Below are 17,846 nucleotides of genomic sequence, written 5' to 3'. Positions count from 1 at the left end.
TCCTAATGCCCGGATGGCAGGCGCCTTCCACGAGCATGTCTGTACCATGCAGGGAACATGTATTTTAGACAACACACCCGTGTCCAGCACCTCCCAGGCTTGTGTACTGAGACAGAAAACACACACACCAATACCCCTGGCCTCCAGGGGCTGGGAACCAACTAAGGGAGACCACCACTGATGGATCAAGCACGTTACTGAATGACACTGTTGAGGCCTGGCTCCCACTGTGTCGGCTATCCCATGCAAACCTTCAGCCCAGGCAAGCAACCATCTCCTGAGCCCGCAGCCTTGCCTGCCCTTAAGGGTTATCTTCCAAGGATAATTTACAGAGAACTGATAACCCAACATCTGCTCAGCCAGCATTCCCCACCGCCTTCCTGAGCCACTTGGTTCAGCAGCCAAGACGAAGAGGTCCGTTCTCTAGGACGGTACAACCATTCTAGTCCACATCCAATCAGTTCCTGTCTCCAACGTCTTTTATCTCTTTGTCCAGTGTCCCACGTGACATTTCCCCTGTCTGACCCAGCAAGCACACAGGTTTGGGGGAAACAAAGGGCCATCTAACACTAAGACCCCACCTGCCTCGAAACCCCACCCTTCTCACTGTGTCTACTGATTTTACAAACTTGGTGCGTGTTCAAGGGCTACTTTAGGTTTCCACTAACTCACTACTGAGCCATCGCCAGGCTCCTTAATTGTGCTTGCATTGCTTAATGTTCATGATCTTCAAGTCAAACTTGCTTACTTAATTTTATTAGCATAGTATACAGCAGAAGAACCACAAAGGGAGTACGTTGTCAAAAATCATACAGCAAGAAGTGATGGAGCTGGAGTCCCAATTTCTACTCTGAAATTTTTCCCTAAGCCACCAAAAAAAAAAAAATACACTTTCTTCTGTTGTAAACCATGGAGCCCTACCGTCCTCTTCATGAAATGTACAGCTGGCAGGGAGGATTACAGACTGGAAAAAGAGTGAGTTTTGCTTTGTAGTTGCAGTTCTTTATGGAAAGGACAGCAAGAGAGGAGCAAGAGGAGAGAGAAGGGAGAGAGAGAGAGTGATGTTCAAGTATTATTTCATTTTCTAGTCAGTATAGGGTCTGAATTCTGACTCAATCACTTGCTATATGACCTTGGGGAAATTACATAATAATGTCAACAATTTATTGGCCATTTTCTATATGCGAGACAGGCCACTAAGTGCTTGGCACACACTGTCTCATTAAATTAAATCTTCCCAAAACTCCTGACAAGGAGCTAACATTATTACATTATTCATGTTTTAGAGAGGGTAGAGCACAAAGTAGACTTCCCAAAGTCAAACAGCCCTGAGGTTGAAGGAGGCAGAGCCACCCAGGGACCAGCTTAAGCCCAGCTGTCACTGCGGGAGCCCCCTGCAGGCCAGCCCCAAGGACAGACTCCCAGCAACTTCTAGGGGTTAAATCAGCAGGTCTCAGTGGAACCCCAGGAGCAGGTCATCCAACTTCTTGTGGCTCCATACTCCTCACATGTCATGGTGAGACAACAATTCTAACTTTCTAAGTTGTTTTGTGAAGAATAAGTAAGACAGGGCCTGAAGGGGGCTGGAAGCAGAAGTAATCAAAAAATGATTAAAATTAGCTAAGGAGATGGTCTTCATTTTGTATAACTGATTCAGTCACCTTTAGTTCCACATAAAAATAAGTGGCAAATACAAACGTTGGTTTTCCCACAGCAGAACTCCTCTAAACTATAAAATTGTCAGTATCTGGTCTCATTTCTGTATCTGTCTTTTCTTTTCAGTTGCTGAAACTGAGCACAGATTTGATCTTTCCTTTCTTTGCTATATGACTAAGTCTACTGAATTGGGGAACTTGGATGTCTGTTGTGAATTTGTAAAAGTTGTGTTCACTGCCCACTTGTGTAGAAAGCTCTCAAAACCTCCTAGGAGGGCATACAATGATAGAAGATCGTGGAGGTTAAGAATGAGTCTTATTAGTTGAATGACACAGAAATTGTTTTACGTATGGTCACGGCTGTGTTGGGGCCTTCTTTGTGAGATTCACAGGGAGGACTCCATACTTTGTGGAATGTATGTATATATGTATGTATGTATGTATGTATGTATGTATGTATGTATGTATGTATGTATCTATCTATCTATCTATCTATCTATCTATCTATCTATCTATCTATCTCTCTATATATGACTACTCCAAAAGCACTCACACTATTTGCAAAGGGAACTTAATTGTTTCTAAAAGACAGAAATCAGAGTTTGCAGTCTTATATTCAGTTGGTGTCTCCTCTCCAAGGAGTCTAAGAGTTCTGACAGAGACCCAGACAGAAAAATGCACTCAAGGAAAACAAGAATAAGGCAAAACTTCAGATTGGGCCTCACGTTAGTACTTGAAAGGTTAAAAAAAAAAGAGTTATATTAAAAAATAGTCGGCTCATAAATGTGACATATAAAAGCATTAAAATTTCACTTTTCTGTTTTTACATATGAAAACAATTACCCATTTTGACACACTCCAAAACTTCAAAATATTCCATTTTGTTACTTTTTAGGGTCTACAGGGAATACAACTTGAGTATTTCCAAGTGTGATACTTCCTGAGCACCTCTGTTTTATCAGATGAGCCTTGTGTAATTGTGTGTGCTCTTTCCCACAGCCGCAGGCCTAGAGGAAGGCAGTGTGGGTGCAGGCCTGGACGGACGGGGTGGAGACCACAGGCAGGCCAGTGGCTCGTCCTCACCCGGACCTACACTTGGCTTTGGCAGCTGGCACTGGCTGCTTTGGGAGGGTGGGATCACCTGGATGGCTGTACAAGGCAGGTGGTGCCAGGACCCTGGCCTCAGGATTCTGGGCCTTGGCAAGGTAATCAGCTATTCAACTCTAAGAAACTGTGGGCTTGCCGCACAGCTATGTCTGGAGCCTTGGCTGGTGTTAGGAGAATAGAACTGTTGGAGAATGTGTGCCTGTGAGGTTGCTAATGGTCTCCAAAGCTGTACCCCCACCAGTGTGCTATGCCTTACCTTGTACTCATGAAGAATAAAAAATACCCAACTTTTCCAATATACACAACATCTTCATATATTCTAACCTTGAACTTAAGAAACAAAACGGGTGCTGGTGGCTCACTCCTATCATCCTAGCTACTCAAAAGATCTGAGGATTGAAGTTCAAAGCCAGTTTAAGAAAGTCCATAAGACCCGTAAACACCAAAAAGCAGGAAGTTGTGGTTCACATGGTAGAGTACCAACCAGCCTTGCACAGAAAAAGCTCTCAAGGACAGTGCCTGGGCCCTAAGTTCAAGACCCAGCACTGGCACACAAAAAAAGGTAGATAGACAGACAGACAGACAGGTACACAAATACAGAGACACATCCTAAGTAAGTACTACCCAACACAGATCTTTTTCATTTAGCACAACTATCAATAAACTTTTTCTACATGAATTGTGACACATTTTGGAGTATGCAAATTCAAAAGTTCCAGGGTGGTATTTAACTAAGAGACTTGACTCCAGCTATCAGGAATCAATTAAGAGAGTAAGCTTATAATGAAAACAAAGAGGGTGAGACAAGGGCGAAGTGGAGAGCCTATGCAACAGCAATATCACAAGACAATATGTTAGAAATGATCTGTGCAACTTACAGGGAGATGGGGGAGGCAGGAAAAGAGGGAGAAACAAAAATACGTACTCAGTACCTGAGTTATGTAACTGTAACCCTTTTGTTCATTACCTTTACAGTAAAAATTAAATGAAAATAATAAAAGAAAACAAAGAGGGAAGGGCTGGAGTTGGTGAGGCTGATGAACTCCACCTACAGGAAAAGGTGTGCTAATATTCCACGGGCCAGGGCAAGTGATTGGAGTCCGGAGGACAGTGATGAGCTCCCCACCAGTGACAGGGCCCAGCGGGGGCTGACAGGGCTTGTCCCAGGCACCCCAGGATGAGGGGCTCCTCACCAGTGACAGGGGCATAGTGACAGCTGACCAGGGCTTGTCCTGGACACCCTGGGAGGAGCGCTCCCCCTGCTCCCCTCATGTACAGCCCCGCTGAGTGCCAGCACAGGCCTTCCACAGGGCCGTTTCACCTGTACAGAAACCCCAGAAGCCAAGCAGTTGGCCCTACCTCTCACAGAACCAAAGAACGGAACCACAAAGGAAGAGATGACCTCGAGATAGAATGCCAGGCAGTAACTCTGACAACAGGATCTGAGCTGGTCTCTAGATTTCTTTGGAATTAATTACATATGTAGGAATATGAGTTAGAAGAATCTAAGGGTACAAACTCTAGGTACCAGGCTAGAAAACTTATTTAATTTTAACCCTTGTAAATTTCAACAAGAATTCTCATACAAGATATACAAAACCATAGCTATCTACGTCATAGATTCCATTTCAAAGAATGGAATAAAATGCTCAGAAGAAAAAAAAAACCTCTTTAATGCTGAACTGCATGTAAACAGAATATAAACACAAACACACAAAATTCCTAGAAGGTTCTGGATCACGCAGCCTCTCTACCCAGGACTTGTGTTTTGGCTCTCGTGTGTGTGTCATGGGAGCTCTTTGAGGACGATGCACTATGCCCACTGGCACTGAAGCCGGGCCTAGACGTCGTGTAGCGGCTGGAGAGGCGAGACGCTTACCTGCCGCGTCTTCTGGAGAGCTCTCCTGGTGCTCTGGAGACGCCCGAGGTCTATGCCAACACCGCCGTCTTCCTCCCGGGGTCTCCGGCACTGTCCCCACACCCGCGGCAGGCCGTGGCCACCACTGAGCGTCCTTCAGCTGGGACAGCAAAGGTTCAGGCTTTTGACAGCAGGACCACTGAGCCACAGCCAAAGCTTGGGAAGCGCGTGTGCGGGGCACCCCGAGGCCTGGCCGGGCTCCATCATGAGGGCAGGGAGAGAGCTCCTCCCCTCCCCCCTGCACCACTAAGAGGCAGCCACCCCCCACCAAGGTTCTGTCCAGGGCAGGGCCGAGGAGATGGAGGCATGACCACGCAGCACGCTGACCCTGGGAAGAGGGCAGGGGCGAGCGCAGAGCGGAGGCAGCATGGGCCTGAAGAACCACCAAAACCCCCGCCAGACACAAAGCAGCAAGAGAGAGAGAGAGAGAGAGAGGCAACACAACGCGCACGGGGCAGGCCATTCACACGCCCCGAGATGAAGCCAAGAACACGGGTGGGCAAGGGGCTGGAGATCTCGTTCTAGAAAGAAAAGTAAGGGGTACAGATTACAGCATGCCCACTGCGGTGGCAAACATCGCAAAGTGACATTAGATCACAAAATGCTGTCGTTGAGACCTTCACATCCAAGTTACAAACACAAAGGAAATCCTAGGGCGCTGAAAGGCAGCAGTGCCTGGAGGGGAAAAATGGAAAGGCAGAGCGGTTAACACTCAAGTGATTTTCCCAACAGAAAGACCATTAAAGCTGTTCTCAAATGTACAATGCACAATTTACCCCACACACCAGTGTCCAGCTGCGATGGGATGAGGAGCTGGAGGAAGGTATGGAGGAGAAGCTGGAGAGTCCAGTGCACAGAACACATGAGGGTGAGGTGAGCAGGAGGCTCAAGAGAGCTCAGGGCAGGAGGAGAATGGCAGACAAGATGCCCCACTGCAATGGCCCGGGACGGGCAGCACTGAGTCTCCCTGTCAGCACTGCCCAGGGCGTGCTGGGCATACAGGCGCCCAGCCCTGCCCTCCACAGACCCAGCTCTTCCTCCCCCAAGAGGACCAAGCGGCTCACACAGACCTGAGCCAGAGCCGCTCTGTGAGACTGGGAGACATGCTGGGAACCACAGACATGGACTAGACTTCAGAGACCAACGGTGGAGCATGCACAGAACTTCAGGGCCTGCCACGTGGCTGCCCAGCTGCTCCCACTTGCCTAAAGCACCTGTCTACTCTGCATGTTATACTTTTATGGGGGCTTGAACTCAGGGTCTGGGTGCTGTGCCTGGGTTTTTTTGCTCAAGGCTAGCACTCTGCCACTTGAGCCACAGCCCCACTTCCAGCTTTCCAGTGGTTAACTGGAGATAAGAGTCTCATGGACTTTCCTGGCTTCAGACTTTGATCCTCAGATCTCAGCCCCCTGAGTACGGAGGATTTCAGGGATGAGTCCCTGGTACCCAGCTATTGTGATTCTTGACTTACTTTTTATTCAAATCCAAGGTAACTAAATTAGTAAGCTACTTTACTTGGTGTTAGACATCAAGCAAATAATTGGTGTCCATTTTTAAAATTTGCAATCTTATATTTTTTTTAGAAAAGAAGCTATGTGTTTCCAAAAAATATATTGCTAACTACATATGAAATGAAGACAGCTCTTTCCTGGGGAAATTTCTTATGTCTGATAAGTCACTAAAGATGAGACATGGTGAGACTGGCTTGATATGGAAAGACTGGCTAAGCCCTGACAGCTTTTTTATTCTTACTGTAATAATTTCACTAAATAAAAGCAAATCATTATTTGTTATATTCACTAAAACAACCCAACAGTGTAAACAAATGTGGTGCTGAGATGGCATTATTCATTGTATTATTCACTTAATATTCACTTATTTATAAAGCAAGCCATATGGCCAATCATTTACTAGAAATGGAAAAAGAGATGCGAGCACTTTTTCAATTGAAAAATGTTGTTAATAGAATATCTTCTATAAAATCACATCACCTAAACCAGGTCTCCCTCTCAGGTTAAGCATCAGAAGCGTAGACCTTTTGAGGAAGATGCTTCTAATTATATCCTCAGTACCCCAAGTGCTCAGTGCATAGCCCACCCCAGGCTCCATCCTCAGTGCTAAGAGCCAGTCTCTTCCCCCTCCCTCAGTGGCACGAAGAATTCAGAGGGCTCCTTGGGTGTCTCTCCCACATGGCTCAGCAGAAGCACAAGGAAAGGGCTGGCATGGCTATTTCCTCTGTGTATCAGTGGCAGCAACACTGGCGCAGGTGTTCAGACCCACCCTGAAGGCTGAGAGCTTAAGCATCCCTGTTTTGCGGTCCCTAGACTTCTCTGTGTCTGCCCCTTTCCCCAGTGACAGAGTTGGTATCTTCCTGTAATAATACTTCATGTCTGCTCCCTAAATAAGGCATTTCTATGAGATTGAAGTACTCCAATCCTATGGAAAGCTCCCCTGGAGAGCTGATTGTGGCCATGTGGTGCTCACGCCACCCATCCTAACTACGCAGGAGGGTCATGGTTGGAGGCCACTGGGGGCAAAAGTCTGCACATACTCATTTCAACCAATAAAAAGCTAACCACATTGGTACACACCTGTCATCTCCACTAAGTAGGAGCCAGAGGAAGAGGATCAGTCTGGTCTGGCTCAGGCATAAATCTAAGGTCCTATTCAAAAAAGTCTCCAAGGCAAAAAGGGCTGAGGCAGAGTTCAGAGGGTAGAAAATCTGCCTAGCACATGTGAGATCCTAACTTCAAATGCCAGGATTGTCACACGCACAAAACAAGTCTATTGTGAGGAAGTCTTATTTCACTCTTGAATTTTTCCTTCACACTCTCCACTCCCAATAAGCAGGGGCATTCCCTAAAAGTGCCTACTAATAAAGAAAGGATGCCGTCATAGAAAATGCTGGCCACAGCGCAATTCTGGTCACTTTGTTGAGAGGATTCGGCCTGCCTTTCTGGCCCAGAACCACTCTGTTTCCAAAGGCTCTTATTTTCCTAACCTTTCTTCACAGCACTCCAGATAGATGGGAAACTATCAGCAGAATGAACAATGGCTTCTTTGCCTCTGTATTTTATTTCCATGTTGACGTTACTGATCAGTTCCTTCTCAAGACACTGGCATTCAAATTACCTAGTAGCTAAAATGGGGCTGGACAACAGAGCTAAGCATTTAACAGCATCATAAAACATTCTCTTAACTAACTATCCAGAGCCAAAATCCCAATTATCACGATCTTTGGTGTTTTTCCCCCCGGTACTGGTGTTTGAACATGGAGCCTTTATGCTTGCTAGGCAGGTTGGCTTGATTTGCTGGTGGCTCTACCACCTCAGCACCTACATTTTGCAGAGCCTTCTGGATCTCAGCAACCTGAGTAACTAGGATTACAGGCATAAATCACTGGTGCCCTACTAGTGAGTTCTAATTGTGAATTTCCCAATGAAGGACAAGTTTCTAGAAGAAGAGTGATTATTTCCCATTTACTTATTAGGGAATTTTTAGGAGGACCGTGGTTAGAATGCAGGGCCCTGCGCTTGCTAGGCAGGTGGTAGAGCACTGCGAGCCCTTTCTGCTGTGTTATGTTTGAAAAGGGCCTTGTGTTTATGTCTGTGGGTTGACTAAAGTTCAGCCGTCCCGAGTATCCAGGATGGTAGGCCTGGGCTGCCCACCCAGCGAGGCGCACAGGCCAGGCTCTGGGTACCGCGGAAGGTACAACGACCATCACCGCAGTGTGGAAACCCTGGGCACAGGGGTGTGAGCACAGACATGCTTCTAGTGTGTAAGAGCCTCACAGAGCCACCTCCATCATCAAAGCTGCAGTGCTAGGTCCCACACTCATCACCTACACGAGCCCCTGGAGGGCAGATGCAAGCCCCGCCCCCTTGTGGAGATGAGGAAACAGAGGCTGCTCAGGTCAGGTCACTTCCTCAAGGCTGGGCAGCTCCAGAGTCAGGACTCTATGAACCATCCCAGTAAAACTGCAACATTAATTCTGGCTTTCTTGTGTTTGGGTAATGGCAGTCTGTCCATTGCAGGTGTTTATATTTATGAAGATGTAATGATAGCTAACGTATGTCAAGTATTTATTGTTCATTTTCTGCTAGGGATCCTAACTTATTTATGATTTACCACAATCCCATGAAGTAGGGAAGTTTGACAAAAAATATCTGGTGCATCTGAGGCAAAGCGCTAGGCAAACTGTTCAAGTTCATACAGAAATAAAAATCAGAGACATACAAAGCAAGAAAAAAAATCACATGGTACCTTATAAATACGTCTGTTTTCACTGTATTTGATATTGGTATAATTTGGGGAGGGGAAGGGAAAAAAACAAATTGTTTAAATAGGGATATAGGTTGACCCATTGCAACAATGAGATGTACAAGATGCTATGTCAAAAAATGAACTTTACAATTTAGGCTGGGGGGGGCAAGAGGGGGAGTGTAGTTGTGGAGATGGGAGGAAAGGGAGGGTAGGGGAAAAACGGAGGAGGTAACAATGCTTGATAAGAAATGTACTCATTACCTTGCCCATGTAATTGTAACCCCTCTGTACAGTTTTTTCACAATAAAAAAACTTATTTAAAAAAATCAGGAAAATCTGGGTCCAGGCCATGAACTCTGGCCTGGAGCTTGTCTGATGGAAGCACTACTACTCCACTTACTGCTGAGGGCCAGCCTACCCCAGGGGGGAGGGGAGAGGGATGGGGGAGGGGAGGGGGAGGGGGGATAGGGAAGGTCACATCTACTGCTGAGGCCCGGCCCAGGTGGGGATAGGTCATGCCTGCCCCGAACCCTGGCAGGAGGAAGACCTGGCACCCCATGCTTCTTTTCAAAAGGTGAAGTAAGGACAAATCTTGAAGGCTTCCCGGGTGATGAAATGTCAATGGGAACTTGGCTGGGAGGCATCCCCAGTGTGGACCTTCGGAGGTATTTGAAAGCAGCAGCATTTAAGCACTGACTACCCAGGAGAGGGAATCTCACTCTGCTGGGGAATTAAGACCACCACTGCTCCCACCCGCTTTGCTCCTGGCTTGACAAATACATCTAACTCTCCATAGGTTGGGACAAGCACTGCGCCCAGCCAGCTCCAGACACCCACAGTGCCTCCAGGAGCTAGCGCCGGCCCTGGACAGGCTCCTCAGCCAGGGCCAAGCTCCTGACTTGGCTGTGTGGACACAAAGCCGTCTGCCCTGCCCGTCAAGCAGCCAGAACCCAAGGACAGTGGAGAACACATGAAGCCACTGATTCTTCCCTTTGTCAGCAAGCCTGTAACTCTCTGGACTAACTGTGGCTACCTTCAGCGCTTCTGGTCCAACCTCATCCATGTGAGGACAGGAACATTGGCAGAAGCTCCAGGAAGAACCCATCCTGCCATGAAGATGCATCTCCTGGGCTGCAGCCCGGCCAGCGAGCCAGGGTTGCCTGCAGAGGGGGCCAGGCGACTCCTCACCTGAGCCTGTTTGCTGGGCATCAAGTTTAAAACCAAAGGCTACCCCCAGGAGGCAGAGTGACGCCATGCCCCGTTCTCTAGACACTGTCTTCTTTGTGCCCGGCCAAGCCCGCGAGAACCTGGTTTACTCCTGGGCTGTGAACAGACTGAGATAAGTTTCAGACTCCAATCTTGACACTGAATTTACACAAAAACTGTTCTAATGTGATACACAAAAAGTGCACCCCGGTGTCTTTTATGTATGTGAAAACAAACAAGTTTCTAACTCCACAGGCATTCCTACAAGATCCATGGTAAGAATTCTTTCTTCATTGTGGGGCAGGGCTTCCTCAATAGGGTGGCTATTTGGAAACTGAAACTGTTGAATCAGCCGCCTGAAGACATAATTATTTTTTACTTTGGCATGAAGTGATAGGCTAGGAAGACACAAGAGTCATTCCCTGTCATCCAGAGACACAGAGACACAGACCGACAAACAGACCAACAGCATCATCCAGAGACACACAGACATAGACAGACAGACCAAGAGTCATCCAGAGACACACAGACAGGCCAACAGCATCATCCAGACACACACACACAGCCAGACAAACCAACAGAGTCATCCAGAGACAGAAAAATAGACCAACAGCATCATCCAGAAACACATAGACACAGACAGACAGACAGACCAACAGAGTCAACCAGAGACACAGATAGACAGACCAAAGTGTCATCCAGAGACACACAGACACAGCCAGACAGATTCCATTGTCTATGCTCAGCCACTGCAGTACACTATGTTTTTTTCATCTAACAACAGAGCAGTTAGTAAAAACTATATCTAAGTTTCTTGTTATTTTCCACACTGCTCGCTTTAGAATATCAGTAAGGATAATAGTTGCAGGTAAGGTAGTGGCAGTTTCTCGCTCATCAGTGGAATATTCTCCGGCACACAGCTTTACCTGGAAATTAACGTGTTAATAAACTTAGGGCACACCTGACCACCCCAGGAGGCAGCGCTGGTGGGCTTTTCCCGCAGATAACAAGACCACCTACCCATTCTTAACCCACACTTCATGGACCAAAGTGACTGAAAGTGAAAACATCCTGCCACATCCCAAAGTCCTGACTCACTTTGTCCTTATGGTTTTAAGCTTTAAATATATCTGGCTAAAGAAAATGCCCGACTGACTTAGTGTTTCCAGTGGCAAAAAGGGAAGGCCTTCCAGTGCTGGACATGCAGGTGTCTCCTGCAGTTGAGAAAATGAAAATTCCCTATTCAGTTGTGCCTGGTGGGGCTGGGGGGGGGCCGGGCAGGGGGGGGGGGGGGGGGGCACGTGCAGAGGGGGGGAGGGGGGCAGGCTGGTGAGCAGCAGGGAGGGAGAGAGACAGGTCTTTTAACAGAAGCCATCTGTGTTTGCACTGCATAGCTTCTTTAGGTGAGAGTTAGAATTCACCTCTGCAAATTTTATGAACACAGGCCGCAAGTGTGTGGCCATGTAGAGTAAACTCAGAGGGAAGGCCCAACAGAGAGTGCATTTCCCTGTATTCAATGAGGAAGAAAGCCACATGCCTTCACGCACAGAAAACCAGAGAAACTGACTCTGAATTAGGTGGATTTGGTAATTTTAGTTTAATATGAAGGAGTCATTTTCTGCCTTTTAATGAAAATAGTACTGTTTTTCCTGATGAAGCAGGTATTGTCTGGGAATCACACTTACATAATCTTAAGAGTTACCTACTTCATTTCAAATGCATTTTATATGATATTATTTACTGGGGTGATGACGGACTGGTCAAGGGAAGAATTTCATGTCTTTACTATGCTCAGCAGGTGACCTCTCCTGTTCCCCTAACAAACTCACCATCCAGCCTGGCTTCCTCAGGTGGGAGGTAAGACACAATCTCACCTCCTGGTGTGTGTGTGTGCATGTGTGTGTGTACGTACGTGTGAATGCACACAATCCATGCATCTGGTGTGAGTTGTCACATATGTGTGAATGTGCACACATCCACGCCAGGTACCTGGTATGTGAGTGTACATGTGTGTGCAAATGCATGCACATCTCCAACAACACATCACACAGCTTGAGGCAGGTTATCATTCTCTCTTCTGGGAGGGGCTAACACCCAGTGTGGTTGGACAAACTCAATTTTATCAGCGTCCTGGACACGCTGAAGAGAAAGAAGAGGCATCAAGCCCTGGGGCTCAAGACTATCACCCCTTCTCCTCAGAAGACAGGTCCAGAAGATCGATGTCCAAAGCCAGCCCAAGAAAAGTCTTAGAGACTTCACCTCCAAAAACAGCCAGTAAAAAGCTGAGGCAGGTGTGGCTCAAATGGTAGAATGCCAGCCAAGCATGCAGTCCTGAGTTCAAAGTCCAGCAGTGTCCAAAACAAAAAAGATCAATGGGACATCAATATACATGTACAAAGCACACACATGTACACACAGATGCCACAACTCTCATACCCACACAAACATGCATACATGCATATGTTACACATATTACATAGCCCAGGCACACACATACAGGCACACACCACACACACATGTACACATAAGTACATAGACACACAGAATACCCAGCACACATGTGACATATTTCATAGGTAAGGATTGCTAAGTCTTTTAAAATGTTACACAGACGTACAACTTGTGTTTGTTTTTCCTTTCTTTCTTCCTTTTTCAGCAGCACTAGGTTTGAGTTGAAGCACCGTGCTTGCTAGGCAGTGGCTTTGCCACTGGAGCCATTTCCTCGGTTCTTGTTGCTTTAGTTATTTTTAGGATTGGCCTCACATTTTTGCCCTGGGCTGGCCTCTGACCACAGTCCTTCAAGTTCCTACCTCCCAAGAAGTGTGATCACAGGAGTAATTCCACCACACCCTGACAACAAACAATTCACATTTCTTTCTATTTCTAAGAATTTATAGAAATACATCTTAAAATACTTGGAAACTGCTCCGACCTGTTTAATTCTCAGATAAATAAATGTACCACATAGAGACACATTATTTTCACACTGAAAAGCATTCATTCCCAAGACAACTCTTGAAAATAACAGAGGTTCTGCCTGTCTGGAAAGAATTTATTTACTTTTCTTGCATTTGTCATCTAAGCTCAGTCAAATCAGCCTCGAGGTCAACTGAACATCACTCTTTTACTCTTTCTCAGTTCCTAGGAGAAAATTCTCTCTCTGTTCTGTTTAGGAATGCAAACTCACAGTCTGATGGTGAAATGCTCCCAGGACCCCTGTCCTCCCCCATGGACATTTCCAGCCCAGCCCAGTCAACCTGGGCCCCTGCCCCTCCTGTTCTTTTCCTTCCTGCCATGCTCTGCGGTCAGCTTTCCCCTGGCAAGTCTTCTCCAGTTGTATAATGTTTACTTTTACCAGCTCTTTTTAGAACTTTACTACCATCTCCTTGGTGCTAGCCCTCCATTTCCAGCAGATTAAAAGAGTCAATATTTATGTAAGCAGACTTTGCTGTCGACTTTGTGCGATTCAAATGAAACCATTTCATGGAGTCAAAAACGCAAGTGCCCTTTCAACAGAGAAATAAAAAGTAAAAACCCATCTGTTGATCACAGAAGTTAACTTCAGTCTAACCCCGGGAGCTACAGAGGGCCTGGTGCTTTCTCTCCTTCTGTATTTCCTGATAAGGCACTCGAGCAAAGCAAACAAAATACCACTCCTTTTAAAGATCTTTCTCTCAGCCTTTCTCTGAAACGTCATCAAACATGTTAGCTTAGTCTAGAAGCACAATGTAAAGCTTCCTAACTTTTAATTTTCAATCATAAAACATACTTGAATTTATGCCTAACCCTAAGCTTAAATAGTGGTAGGAGCTATATTATAATATCTGAATATTTATAGTAACTGATTTGTTTAGATTCTCCTGAAAACATCTAGAAGACTTTCAGAACAACAACAATTATTTAAATATATTCTAGAAGCCAGAGCATAGACTCACACCCTAGTGAAAACATGATGTACATCCTAACCTAGGTTTACACAGTGCCCTTTTATGCCCTTTTATCCAGTGCCACGTCCTCTTTCCCAGGTACAACAACCCTGGGAGAAAAGGGCTCTCACCAGTCCTTCCTATAACAAAAAGCTACCCACAAGCCTTTAGAAACTGTACATTATCTTTTCTTTTTTTAATTGATGACATCAATTAGTGGGGTTAGGCATCCATTGATGTACACAACCCTTCTTAATCATAATCTTCTGTTTCCCCCTGCCCCCCCAACCCCTCTGATCCCTCCCCACCTTTACCCTTCCCCTCCCTAACCAACTCATGATGGCCCTAGCCTCATTTTCACACACACACGTACAGTATTCTGACTATATCAATTCTCCCACCTTACTCCCACTTACCTGCCCTCTCCCGGTAACATGTACAGAAACCGTACACTTCCTAACATCCAAAAACATCTCTAAAGAGCCTGGAAAAACACACATTCTAGGAAGAATGCCATCCCTAAGATTTCCTTTTCACTTCCAGAAAACACAAGTTCAAAAATCTGCTTATGGGCTGGGGAGGTGGCTCAGTGGTACAGTGCTTGCCTTGCATGCATGAGGCTATGGGTTGGATTCCTCAGCACCACATAAACAGAAAAAGCCAGAAGTGGTGCTGTGGCTCTAGTGGTAGAGCACTAGCCTTGAGGGACAGTGCCTAGGCCCAGAGTTCAGGTCCCACAACTGACAAAAAATAAAAAAGTCTGCTTATGTTAAAATAGCACAAGATCTAATCATATTCTTTTAGGCTTGGGGGAATTCCCGTTATTCTCTTCTCATTCCTACTTCTGCAAAATAAATTAATTAATAAAAATTTCCCTTCCTGTCACGTACAAAGCCACCTCCTTTTCTCTGGTCAGCAGGCACACATTAACTTCCAAATCTGTCACCATCATACTACCAGGCCAGGGGCCCCAGGGCCAGCTCCAAGTACGTTTGGTTCAAACATACAGCACACGATACCCACTTTTAGTAAGAAGCAAAACTGGATTCAATACATATACCACACAACTATGTATCCGTGAAAGAGGCCTGGCCCACGTCTGCACCGGCAGAGCCAGCAGGTACTCTCCAGGCACAGGGGCCTCCATGAAAGAGTCAGGGCAACCAGCCCCGTGCTCCCATGCACAGGGGCCTCTGTGAAAGAGGCAGGGCCCACAGTCACACCGGCAGAGCCAGCCAGTGCTCCCGGGCACAGAGGCCTCAAGCACACGTGCTGACCAGACAAAGGCTTATTATCCATAGTAAACCAAAAGTAAACAAGGCCAATTTCCTGGCACCAACAGAAGTCGTGTTATCAAAATACAACTTTCACCAGGACACCCTGAGTATATGGTCCTTTTGATTGTACACATTAATAGCTGGAATCTGAGAAATCAAAAAGCATGCATGGCTCTACTTTCCTGATATAAAATGTGTTAGAGCTGCCACAGAGTACTAAAGAAAAAGCTCCTCACGGGAGAATTTCTGTTAGAAAACGTAACTGAACTGGTATGATTGCAAGTTATCATGTTCCAAAGCTACAGAATGTGAGATAATCACCCAGGAAGCAGTCTGCAGAGGTCCATGTCCCTCTGGGTGGGATGGCACACAGCGGGGTAGGAAGCGTTCCCAGCTCATGTCTCTTAATAACCTGGAGGGAACTCAATTCTAGCTTTAATTTCCAGTGTGCAGAAAATAAGAGTAGTGGAAAAACAAAATAACGGCCTCACAACAGCAATCAGACATACTTAGAAATTCAGAAAAACAATGTGAAATGTTTAAATAAATAAGAAGAAAACAGGAACACAAATTGTTAGGAGAGCGTCTTGAGATGCAAGCCACCAGACGGAACAAGCTGAGCCACAGACTCAGATACAGCCTTTCTCCCAGAACATGCAAAGGAGCGGCAAAGTCACAGAACACAACCAATTACCACCAAAAGGGAGTTCCGCTTGAAGCCAAGTATTTATCTGTTAGAGAAACTACGGAAGAATTTACATAACGTTACAGCAGGCATTTCTTTTCACATATTTCAGTGATAATGAGTATGCGGAGGGTAAAGAAAAAAAGATAGGTTAAAACATTATGTAGCTATGTATGTATATGTGTATATATACATTTGAGAGAGAGGAGTTGGTAAAATGTCTTCTATAATTTGGGATATGTGTAAAAATCAGCAAATAAAATAAAAAGTTTAAAATAGAAAATAGGGAAAAAAAAGAGAGAGAGAATATGTCTGGCAAAGTAACCAAGCTTTACTTTTTATTTCTATTTCTATCCTAAAGTGACAAAATCTAGTGTATTAACTGGGCTGTGCTATGTACAATCTTTTTTGGCTTCCCTAAATGAATACATTTATATCTGTGAGCATAAATATCCATGGGTGTAACTGAGACAACAACTGCTTCCCTACCACCAAAAAACAAACAAACAAACTCTTACATTTCTGGAAATTATAACCCTTAACATGTGAACGTCGCGATCACTCGTACACTTCCTCGTCTGCCCTCTCCCTGTTTTGTCAATCCTTCACTGCTGAGCAGAGGGTCTGGGAGCAAGGTACTGGATGGACAGGCCTCTGTCTTTCCCATGGCCACACCACACAGTGCATGCTGCACGTGGAAACTTGGGTATTTTTTTTCTTTTTAGTCAGTCATGGGGCTTGAACTCAAGGCCTGGGTGCTGTTCCTGAGCCTGTTTGTACCCAAGGCTGACGGTCTACCACTTGAGCCACAGAGCCACTTTGGGCTTTCTGGTGATTAATTGGAGATAAGAGTCTCACGGACGTTCCTGTCCAGGCTGGCTTTGAACCACGATCCTCAAATCTCAGCCTCCTAGGTAGCTAGGAGTACAGGTATGAGCCATGGGTGCCCGGCTAGTCTCTCTTATTAAGTGCAAGAGTGCTCTACTGGTAACCACAGGCTGTGTGCTCAAGCCAGAGATGGGCAGGGAAATGTATTAGGGTTCATGCTTCAAAGACAACTTGGAGTGAACTACAAAGAGGCAGGACATTCGGGGGACCCAAGCAAGGGTAAAGAGAGAATGTCTAAATCAACGTAAACACAGGGACAGTTTACAAAACTCACAGAGGGAGAGAGTCCCAGATGAAAGTAATGGAAGACACCAGTGAGACAGCAAAGGGTGTTACCTTCCACAGGTGAGTGTGTGTCACACATGCACAGTACAAGGCCTGGTCTCAACAGGTCACCCACTGGACTGGGAGACATGACACACCAACCAGCAATAAATACACAGAACTAGAACGACTCCACTGTGTCCACGAGTTCAAACCCAAGACAGCCACTGATCAAAAATGCTCAAAACTGTGTTTGCACCTCAGACACCAGTAATGCTGACATGAGTTCACCCTCAGGGAGACGGAGAAGGCAGGGCCACTGGCTCACGGTGTACCAGGCCCTTCTACAGCTATGCTAAAGTAAGTGCCCACCCCAGCCAGCCTCACCACTGCCCTGGCCCAAGCACAGGCGCCCCACCAGGAGACCGAGCAATGCCCCACGAGGAGGAACACCAGATTTCCCAAGTACTTCCAACACGTGGAAAGAGTATGCAGACAAAAAACTCTACGGCCTCACCTGTGCCGGCATGTGGTTTGGAAAGAGAGACAGAGAGTATGGTAGGGTGCTGGTGAGGGAAATGGCTCTGAATGGGGAGCCCGAGGTGGTGACATTTGCCAGCGTCCCCAGGGTGAGTAAGCCTCTCCCACAGCCAGAGG

At 46.2% G+C, this 17,846-nt stretch overlaps 1 protein-coding gene across 9 annotated transcripts in view; it reads right to left on the bottom strand.

The window, feature by feature from the left end:
- Mbnl1 (muscleblind-like splicing regulator 1) overlaps window positions 1–17,846 on the bottom strand; it is a 163,042-nt gene that overhangs the window by 79,421 nt on the left and 65,775 nt on the right. The window contains exon 1 of one of the 9 annotated variants that reach the window (XM_013016220.1): window positions 4,642–4,792. The exons of the other annotated variants lie outside the window; for them this stretch is intronic. The gene's annotated coding sequence lies outside the window, so the exon portion shown is untranslated. Of the gene's footprint in view, window positions 1–4,641; window positions 4,793–17,846 lie in introns of those variants that run through there. 9 annotated transcript variants of the gene reach the window in all.

The sequence above is a fragment of the Dipodomys ordii genome, unplaced genomic scaffold (genome assembly GCF_000151885.1).
Source record: "Dipodomys ordii isolate 6190 unplaced genomic scaffold, Dord_2.0 Scaffold30, whole genome shotgun sequence".
Taxonomy (NCBI): Eukaryota; Metazoa; Chordata; class Mammalia; order Rodentia; family Heteromyidae; genus Dipodomys; species Dipodomys ordii.
This window is presented reverse-complemented; position numbering and strand designations above follow the sequence as displayed.